The following is a 10,777-nucleotide window of genomic DNA, read 5'->3' on the forward strand; positions in this document are numbered from 1 at the left end:
GGGCTGGAGGTGAGTCAAGGAGAAGGACGGTCGGGAGCTGCCGGGACCACGCTATCCAGGGGGCGCTCAGCGGCCAAGCCTCTGGGCCGACAGTGGGTGTGCGGCGGTTTAGGCTGAGCGCCCTGGACTGCGGGGCTGGGGAGGGGGATCAGGGAAGCTGCCGTCCGAGTCTGAACTCCAGGGGAAGGCACCTGTCATACTGGGAGGACAGGGCTCAAGGGTTGGCGTCCTGCTCCTGCTGTGTCACCTTGGGCAAATGCCGACCCCTCTTTGCACCTCAATTTACCCCCTTTGGAAGGGCATGACTTCCATCATCTCTGAGCCCATGCCTATCTCTGATATGGTATTAGATCCCATAGGAGGGGGAGTCCCAAGGTAGGCCCCCAGCCCCCAGAGTCCCACCGCCTTCTTGCCCGTGAGAACTGAGGCCACCGCTGAGACTGCAATCCTTGCCACCCCGGACACTCACCAGGCCGGTCGGCCTCCTCCTTCGATCTGCCTCATCAGAGGAACCAGGGAACGAGGCAAAGTTGAATTGGTACTGGGACCTACCGTTTGTAGAGCTCTCTCACATCCAAGATCTCCTTGGACCCTCATGACACCCCTGGGAAGTAAAGTGCACCCGTAGGCTGCTGGTCAGCCTGATCCTGGACAAGTCTGGCACATGAGCATTTCGTCTTCAGGGCCCCCTCCCCACCCTTACTCCTACCCCAGACTGTCCCTTGCTTCCCAACCCTGCAGTGGGATGCATTTTGCCCATTGTTCAGGAAGTTTCTGTCATGTGTCCCATCCTGTGCTAGGTCCTGGAGACACACAGATAATTTAGACACATTCCTACCTTCAGAAAATAAGAATGAGGGAGGTGTGATAGAGCTGTGGGGGATGGAGGAGGTCCTGGAGGAGGTGACATTGAAGCCAGGTAGTGAAGGATGAGTAAGAATTGGCCAGGCAGAAAGGAACAGAAAGGGGATCCCATGCCAAGAGAAGAGCACGTGCAAAGACCTGGAAGTGGGAAACGGAGTGATGGGTGTTTCGGAGGGAAGAGAAGCTATAAATCCTTGATTTGAGGAGTTTCGACTTTGTTCTGGGGCAGCAGCAGAGCGGCCGCTTGGCAAATCTAGGCAGCAGCCCCCACCCCCACCTTTCAGCCATCACAGAGGTGTGGCTAAGGGCTTCCCAAACTCAGCAGCTTTTGCCAGAGGGCCACCTCCTCTTCTGTTTATCCCCTCTAAGCCCAGACCCAACCTCTGCACCCTTATCCACAGCCAGATACAGCACAGCCTCCCCCTGCTGACCGGAGCTGGAAGTAGGAGAAGCCCAGGCTGCACTGTGGCTGTGATGTGAGTCCAGGAGGGGCCAGGCTCCTGTACCCACCCATCAAGAAGGTGCCCTATGAAGACCCCAGACTTTGGTATCAGGCAGATCCAGTGTCAGTTCCAGCCCCAGTGTCCTCCTCGGTACAATGGGGAAAAAATATGTTGCCAGTAACGTGACTGGCAAAGAATCCACAAGGGACAATGCTCAGAAATGGCTCGGCACACAGCGGGCATGTGGCAAATGGCCTTTTCTTCCCCGTGCCTGAGCTTGGCTTTGTGGCCCATCCCAAAGTCCCAATTGTCTCCCCTCTCCCTCCTTCCCTGGCCATTTTCCTTTTGCCTCCCTACCAGACTTCCTGGGGGTCTCAAGGGAGATGAGCTCATGGCTGTTGCCTGCTCTGGCTCAGCATGCCTCCTGAGGAGTCTTCCCAGGGCTTCCAGGTGAGCCCTAGGGAAGCCACACACAGACAAACAGCCTTTCCCCAGAGTCTCTGACATCCATGCAGAGCAGCGATTTCAGCCTGCATCCCCATCCATTCCCCACCATCCAGTTCTCCCGCTTACTTCTGCTGTCTTGGGAGCCACACCGCCTTTGTGTCCGTGCTTGGGAGTTTATGCCCAGCTATGCAAACTCAAATAGGTGGCATACTTTCTCTGAGCCTTAGCTCCCTCCCGAAGTATGGGAGCAAGCTGGTAGGCACCACAGGGATGATGAGCCTAAGTCTATGTCATTTATTGTCCCCAGCAAGTCCAAGCCTAGGCCCTCTACCCAGGAGTTCTGCACAAAGGCAGTCATGTGCAGAGGCCTCTCTGGGATCCCCTTGTGTCCTGCCCTTGTGCTGGTGGCCAGAGGCTGTTGCCACCTCTTCCTTTCAGTAGGCTTTACAGAGAGGCATGGCATGAATAATGACCGGTCCCACTCCATGGCCAGAGCAGTAGTAGCTGGGGGCCTGGGGCAGGGACCGGGAACCAGACCAGTTGGGCAACTCCAGGAGGGAGCTCCTCTACTAGGAGCTGGCAGCTGCTTCCCACCACAGAGTCTGGGTCAGTGCCCCCACAAATGCCTGCCCAGGGCTGCTCTGCTGTTTCCAGCCATCTCCACGGGCCAGTCATGGAGAACTTTGGCAGTGTCCCAGATCTAATCATCACACCAGGTCCAGCCGAGACTGAGAGTGGCCCACATGGAATTTGAGGCGGCAATGGGCATTTCCCAGCCACTTCCTCTGAAACTCCTGGTTTCCTAAGCCAGGCTGAAAAGTGGGTCACCAAGGGTTCAGAGAAATGCCCCACCCAGCTGGGCTGTCTTCCTTGCTGTCTCTAAACACATCCAATCTCCCCACCTCCACGTCTTTCCCCACCTGTCCCCACCACCTTTTGGTTTCCACACGTCTCAAGTCCTTCCATCCCTAAGCAGCCAGCATCAACCACCCCCTCCCCACCCCAATCTCCCTCCTCCTCCCTCCTTCTCTTTACTCTTGGCAGAGTGTGGCTGGGAGATTTTTGTTCATTGGCTCACCCTCACGCTAATCTTGATGTTATCATTCCCATTTCAGAGAAGAAAAAATCAAGGCTCAGGGAGAGGTTCCAGGATTTGAACTGAGAGCCAACATTCTTTATTCTTTCCACAAACATGCATTGTTGGCCTACGTCATACCACACAATGTGCCAGACATGGGAAATACATGGTGGAGACCTCAGAGTCCAGAGGAGACAGGAAGAAACCAAACCACCATGCAAACAAATGTAAAATGACAACTGGGACAAGTGCTGTGACAAGGTCTGTGGGGACCTGGTCTGGTCTGGACTAGGGAGTCAGGAGAGGCTTCTTGCAGGATGCGACATTCAACATAGCACCAGAAGGTGGAGTAGACAGTGACCCAGAGAAGTGGGGACTCCAGAGAGAGGGAATAGCATGTGCAAAGTCCCCATGGTGAGAGGAAAGAGAGAAGTCCATGTGGCCAGAGCATGAGGAGAGAGGATTAGAGATGGGGGTGCAGGTGGCATGAGTCAGGACAATAGGTTCTAGTGGAACCAGCAAGGAGTTGGGGTTTTAGCCTGGAGGCTCTGGGCTGGCCCTGGAGGTTCAAAGCAGAGGACAGTGCTGCCACTGTTCCTCCAGCTGTCACTTTCCAGCCCACCACTCTGCACCCAGGGACCACTTCCACCCTCTTCTCTGATGCCCAGGCCCTGGTACAAGGCGGGACATCCTGGGGACTCAGGCTGGGCAGCTGAGTGGGCAGCCTCGTGAGGGAGCAGGAGGCCTTGGCCCTGCCTCTCGTCAGATGCTAGCTGGATGTCTCTGGGCAGCACCTGCCCCTCCATGTCCCCCAGAACTGTGAAGAATGGACTGATCATCTTTTGCTATCTCTGGTTGATCCTGGACCATAGCTTATAACGAGGGAATGGAGAAGATACAGCATGACTCCACCCAGGCCAGATTCCAGGGCCTTGGCCCTGCAGTGGGCAGAGGGGCTGCCTGAGGCCTGCTTCTGACTTATGCTTTCCCATCCCTCCTCTGCCCCCGAGCCTGCCTACCCTGGCCCTTCCCAAGGAGGGCACTCCAGGAAGCTTTCTTCCTCTCCCCACCCCAGACCTCACCTGCACCCTCACGCATGTCTCCACCATCAGCCTGGCAACTGCATCAGATGCCTGGGAGTCCCTGTTGGCCTGTCAGTGCTCAGCTGGACCACTGGGCCTCTGGTTTTGGGCCTCGAGCCTCTGGCTTTCCAGCTGTGGAAGGGTGTCATTCTCTACTCTTCCTGTCTCCCTGGACAGGAGAGGACAGTGGGAACTGGAATTCTTGTCATAAGCATCAGCTACTCTGTCCGGAGTGCTCCTTCCTGTCAAGCATCCTCCTGCGACCCTGAAGTCAGTGGCACTGTGGACCACAGACACACCAGCTGACCCCATAAAACCTTCCCTGGAAAGTTGCATCCCCTGAGTAGGACTGTATCGCCGTCATGGGCACCAGTGAGAAGAGACAAGATTATAGAACCCATTAATAGCTGGAAAACTGAGGCTCCAGACAGAAGGGGCTGGCCCAGGCCACCACAGCAAGCCCTCCTGCCTCACCCCATCCTAGACTGCCTCGGTGGGTCCAGGGAAGCAGGACTGTATGGGGTGCCATCTCCCATTCCCCAGTGTTCCCTGGCGGGTTCAGAAAGCAGCTGCTCCCTCCCAGGTGACACTGCACCCTGCCGTCTGTGTGAGGGGCTTCTTCTCTTGTGTGAGTTGCAGTTTCTGCTTGGGAGGCTGCCTTACCTTGTTAAGGGCCCTGCCTAAAGAGGTGGGGATGGCCCTGTAGGAGCTGTTCCCAGGTCAGCGCAGGGCCTTGAGCTCATGGAGCAGGGGCCAGGCCAGCTCGTTGAGAGGGCCCAGGTCAATCCACAGTCTGCCACATCAGCTTTTTCTATACCAATCACGCCTACCTGAAACGTGGGGAGTGCTTTGCTATCCACAAGTCTAATTGCACATGTCTCTTCAGGGAAGGTGCCCTACAGCCCAGGGAAGCAGGAGCAGGGATTATCTGCATTGTACAGATAAAGAAACCAAGGCGCAGGGTTATGGCCATCTGGATGCTGGATCCCTGCAGTCCAGCACAGTCACACAACAGGGCCTCAGGAAAGGGTGGTGCTGGAGGCAGCAGGTCAGTAGGAGCTGTGGGTGTCGGGGTTCTGGGCAGAGAGTGGACTTTGCCTGTTACTGAGAGAGAGGACTGGATTTGCACTTTGGGAGGCCAAGGAGTGGGGCGGGGGTGGGTGGTGAGATTTTGGGGACCTGGGAGTATGCACAGTTTGGGGAACTGACTGGCCATGCAGTTCCCACTCACCATGGTGGGCCCTGTGTCAGGCCCACGGGGTTTATCCTCAGGGAACACACAGGCTGTGGGCAGACAGGCACATGGTTAGCCATGCACACAGAGGAAGGCCAAGGTTCCAAATTCTAGAGTGGGCACTATGTTGGGGTGGGTGCTGGAGGCCAGCAGCGTCATAGAACTGAGAGTCAGGAGTCTATGGAGCCTGGACCTGAGGAAGTGAGGGCCTGGCGACGCATCTATGCAGGCATCAGTGGAATCTGGCTCTCCTGGAGAGGTGAGACATGATGGTTCACTGGGATGGGGAAAAGGGCTTGGGGCATGGGGAATACCCTGGGGGAGGAAGCACAACTAGGTCCATGTCCCTTCTGAGTCCTCAACTCCCACCAGCCCAGGCCTGGCCCACTGCAGGGGTTCAAGGAGTATGTGCTGGCCACATGGATGTGTTCGAATGCAAGAATGCAAGAAAGAAGAGGGGAGAGAGGGAGGGAGGAAGGACCTTCTGCATGAGCTCAGGCAGAAACCTATGAAAGTACCTCCATTGCTGGGGAAGGAGTAGGCTGGTGAGCAGGATGGGGCTGGAGGGGACCCCCAGGCCTTTTCAGCAGAGCAGCTGTTTTCTGTGAGCTGACCTCTGCCAGGCTTCACAACCTTGTTCCAGGGAACCCTCACCCGGACACTTGCTGTGAGCAGTCATTGGATGCTGCTGCTCCTGGAAGGGCAGGAGTGCTGCAGCCTGAACGGGCTTCTGGGCAGTGCCCTTCTTCCCCTGCTGCTGGGGTGCCAGAGCTGACAGCCTTAGGTGAGTACCCTCCCCCTGGCGAGGAGGCTGAAGAGAGGGCCTCCTTGCCCAAGGCCTTACTCTTCTAGGGACAGTTGCATCCAATGACTGCTCCAAGCATGGGATAAAGGCCGCCCCTCTTACCCCATCTCAGGACACCCCTGTGGAGACAGCTCGGATCCAGAGCTCCTCACAGAGTCTTCCTTGTAAAGGCATCATGGGCCAACTCCCCCAGCCCCATCCTGCCTGCCTCCACGCCGATCTCCCTCAGTCTGCTTTCCAGGGAACCAGTCTGCCCACACTGGCGTTATCATCCCCGTTTACCCGTGAGGGAACTGAGGCACAGAAGTGTTAAGTGATGTGCCCATTGTGCCCAAGGTTGCCCAGCTGATAAGTGGCAGGTCAGGTCCCGGCTGGGGAAGGAGGAGACCAGGGCCCCAGGCTGGCTGGAGGTGGGTGGAGAGGTCAGTCCCTAGGTAAGGCTGGCCCAGCCCACAGGCCAGCACTGGAACCCACAGGAACCTCTTCCATCTGCCCCCTCTCCCCATTCCACAGATGGAGAAACAAGTCAGAGAGAGAACAAGACTTGCCCAGGCTCGTGACATCGGTTAATGATGGCCCCAGGAATATTCTCTAGATTTCTGCCTTCCAGCCCAGCATAGGTGTTACCTTGGGACCAGAGTGATGTTCATTTCCTGCCTTCCCCTGTTTCCAAACCCTGCTGGGTCTCAGGGTCACGAGTCTGGCTGGACTGACCCTTAACCAATTTCCCATGGCTGGAATGAGGTGCCTGAGGTTCCCCCAGGCCCTTCACAGAGACCTCTGCAGCTGCCTGAGCTGTCCAGCTCTGGCATGAGGATGGGATGTACTGGGCTGGGTGGGCAACAGGCATCTGACTGGCACAGCAGAGCAAACAGACGGGAAGGAAATCAATTTGAGTGTTTGATTAATTTTAATTTTTAATTTGCAGGGAGAGTAATGCACCCCATTTGACACTGCACACTCTCGCTGTGAGCTGCTGGCATTCACCATTGCTGCTACCACTGCAGCCTCATGTGCCCAGTGGCTCCCTGCCCTTCTGTCAGGTGAGCCTGTCCCCCACATGGCAGATTGGCCTTCTATAAAGCTGGGAGAAAGGGTCCCCTTGCAGGGTCCTCCACCCCTTCTGCCTAGGAGAAAAGTGTCTACTAAGTTCCCTTTGTGTGAGATGAGTAGGGCCAAAAATGTGCTCCCTGGGGAAGAGCCCCATTGGACAATGTCTATTCCAAAGTCAGGGTGTGTGAATGGACTCTCAGACATGGTGGCAGACCAGTTTAAGGAGCAGGGGAGACTCTAAGCGCACCTCGTCCCGCAGGTACTGAGTAAGTTGCCCAGCCTACCTACATTCATGGACGGCCCTATACTTAGAGTCAGGTCTGTCTTAAAACTGGAACAATCCTAGCTCTGTGTCCTGCCACTTTGAGAGTCAAAACTCTGCTCTCTCGTTGTTTATTTGGAACTTGACCATGCATGGGCTAGGGAAAGATGGCCTGAACTGGGAGAGACTGTCTCCCCCTCAACTCTGTGGCTCCTCTCCCCCTGCTAGGACCCAATCTCTGAGAGCAGTGTCCTATGAGGTTGACAGCAGAGGCCCTGGAATGAGGCAGGCCTGGCTGGAACCGTGGCCATGCCACTTATTAGCTGTGTGACCTTGGGGAAGTCACATATTCTTGTTGGGTATAGCCTTCAGGGACCCTTCCAACTGTTCTCCTTCAGGACTCACCTTCTCTTGGTATCTTCAAAACCCGAGGTTGGATGACCTCCTCCAGGAAGCCCTCCATGACGAAGCCTTCTTTTTTCTCCACCTCTACTATTCCCAGCTCTGAACATGAACTCTCTCTGGCCCCTCCTTGCCCCTCAGTAGTTTCACTTTGTGCACCTCACTCTGTGCATGGGGTGTGTGCCAGAGACAGCACGGCCTTTGAAGCAGACATCCCTGGTTCAAATCACAGCTCCACTCCATCCTGGCTGCCTAGGCCCATCCCTTGAACACCTCAAATGCAATGGATTCAAAACTGAACTTATCATCCCTCCCCAAGTCTACCCTTGCCCCTTTTCCATCTCAGTAAACAGCACCCGAGTTTCCCAGTTTCTCAAGCCAGAGTTTTAGGAGCCCTCTGAGACTCTCCTTCTCCCCTGCCTCATTCCCTGCATCCTATTCTGTCCCTGTTCTTGGCTACATACCCCCTGATGGGACAGGCAGAGGGGAGAATGGGGATTCTCTTTTTACTGCCTTGCATGGCAGAACACTCAGAGAACAGCCATTTCTCCCCTCCCATTTTATAGATGACACTGAGGCTCAAAGAGCATCAATAACTGCCCTGGGTCTGAGGTGAGTTGTTCATAGCAGAGCTGGACTGAGAAGCCAGGTCTCCTGTGCAACCCAGGTGGGCATCTTGGTCAAGGCCAGGCCCTGTGACAGTGGCAGAAAGAGACCAGATTTCCTGAAGCCCTGGCCCACTTCCCCCTACACCCCAGGCCCAGAGAGTTTGCAGGGGAGGAGCAAGGGAGTGGGGTTGTGCTCAAGTTCCTGGGCAGAATGAATGATCCACCAGTGAGAGTTCATGAATCCAGACATCACAGTATCCAGAACCACATCATCATGGGTGATTCCACAGCCTGGCTCCTGGGAGTCCTGCTTGAATGTGGCTGCAGGAGCAAGTGAGGAGAGGCCTCAACCATGGAGCCAGTGGCCATCCTCTGTGTCCCCGCTACCCAACTCTCACAGTACCTGAAATTCCACCACTGCATCTGGCCCAAATGCAAATTAATACATTCTTTGACCAATGGAAGAGCTGGTACAAGGGTGAGACAAGGGCATGAAGAGGAGTCAGCCAGGCTAAGGGTCCCACGGGGCATCCAGGATGACAGGGCTTAGTCCCCTTTACTGAGCACCTTCTGTCTGCTGGGTACTATGCCAAGTGCTGTGTAAGCTTTAGCTCAATTCTTCCCCTCGTAGCTCCAAGGTTTCCCTCCGTGAGGCCCAAGCATCACCCAACCTTTCTGGGTCCCATTGCCCTCCCCTGTAAGGTCAAAGTATAATCATATCTGACTGACTCACCTGGTATCCACAAAAAAATTTTAAGAAAATTTTAAAAAATGAAATTAGTAATAATAACTGCTTCTAGAGGCTGCTGGATGATTAAACAAAAACGTGTGTAAAGTGCTTCCTACAATGCTGGACAGAAAGTAGATGCTAATTAAATGCTGATTATAAATGAACTAACTCACGTGGTAAAGCCCACAACCTGCTCAGTTCATGCTTGTCAAATCTGAGCTGTTAGTAAGGTAAATGCTTCACCACTTGCTCCTGGAATGGGGCAGAGCTGAGGGTAAAGAGGGGTGTCTGGCCAGGGCTAAGGCACAAAGGAGTTGTCCAGAAATCCAGAGCACTGACATTAAGACAAGGCAGAGAGGAGTGAGGTCACAAGAAATGAGCTACAAGAGACTTAGCCCCCATCTTGTCTTCGAAAAGCCCCTCTCCCTGAGGTTTGAGTCTGGGCGGGCCAGATCCAAAGCCTCCAAAGCCTCCAAATCCTCTGGTGCTTCCAAGCCTGGAAATCAAGGAGAAGGAAGGAGAGCCTCACCCACTGGGAGGGAGAGGGGAGTGGCAGAGACCCAAAGTGAGACAGAGACATCAGGATAACAACCACGTGACAGCCACCACTACGAAGCACTTACAGCATGCACACGTGCTCAGCCTGCACTACATTTTCTCATTTTAATCCTCTAAACAACCACATCAAGGGTACTGTTAGACCCATACACCTGTCTCTTATACACATCTCAACCACGTGACAGCCACCACTATGAAGCACTTACAGCATGCACACGTGCTCAGCCTGCACTACATTTTCTCATTTTAATCCTCTAAACAACCACATCAAGGGTACTGTTAGACCCATACACAGATGAGACTTCAAGAGGCTAATTATGACTCGCCAAGGTCATGGCCTGTAAACCTCAGGGCCAAGATTTAAGCCTGGGTCTTTCTGGCTCTAAAGACCATGCTTGGAACCACTATGAAAAAGAAGAAAGAAGGGGGAGGTTGGTGCCAAGGGGGAGGTTGGTCCCAGACTCCCCGGCCCAGGGCAGTGGGGCCTCCAACCTCCCAAACTAATACTTCCTTAGACAGCCTTGCAGACACTCCAATGGCTTACAAGCCCAAAGAATATCTGCCTATTCCCAGCCTTTGACCCTGGAGGTAAGACCAGGGGTACCATGGGAAAAACATGACCATGCATCAGAGCTGGGACAGAATGCTTGGGGTTAAAAATAACAACATTTTTACAGCAATAAGTCCATGCCAACCACTGCTCTAAGTTTTATATATATATATATATGTGTGTGTGTATATGTTTAATTCTCACAATAACATATGGAAGTGAGTACTTTATCATTCCCATTTTGTAGGTAAGGAAACTGAGGCATACAGTGCTTAATGCACCCAAAGTCTCACAGCCTGAGTGGCAGAGTCCAGGTTTAATTTCAGGCAGTGAGGTTGGAGAGGCTGTGACTATAATCATTCAACATCCTGCCTATAAAAACAACCAAGGGCTGCTCTCAAGCCCAGAGCCATGCAGGATGGTGTTGGGGGTAAGATTTGACTTACAGCTACTATGTGCTCACAATTTTTGGAATGCAGAAAATAAGACACCTGTGTCTTTGCAGACTTGGCACAGAGCAGCAAGCTGGGCTGCTCCTGCTCTTGCCTTTGCTCCAGGAGATATAGCCCCAGGCAGTGAGGCCGACTCACTGAATGACTTGGGCAAGTCATCTTCCTTCAGGGCCCAGGCCCCTCCCCTCTCTTTTTTTTTTTTTTTTTTT

The 10,777-nt window shown here is 54.1% G+C and overlaps 1 protein-coding gene across 1 annotated transcript in view; it reads right to left on the reverse strand.

Moving 5' to 3' along the window:
* The window catches only part of LINGO1 (leucine rich repeat and Ig domain containing 1), a 212,984-nt gene extending 212,459 nt beyond the window's left edge, over positions 1-525 (reverse strand). The window contains exon 1 of the mRNA XM_011982679.1: positions 470-525. The gene's annotated coding sequence lies outside the window, so the exon portion shown is untranslated. The remainder of the gene's footprint in view (positions 1-469) is intronic.
* Positions 526-10,777: the final 10,252 nt, after the last annotated feature.

This window comes from Mandrillus leucophaeus, unplaced genomic scaffold, assembly GCF_000951045.1.
Source record: "Mandrillus leucophaeus isolate KB7577 unplaced genomic scaffold, Mleu.le_1.0 Scaffold241, whole genome shotgun sequence".
In the NCBI taxonomy this organism is placed as follows: Eukaryota; Metazoa; Chordata; class Mammalia; order Primates; family Cercopithecidae; genus Mandrillus; species Mandrillus leucophaeus.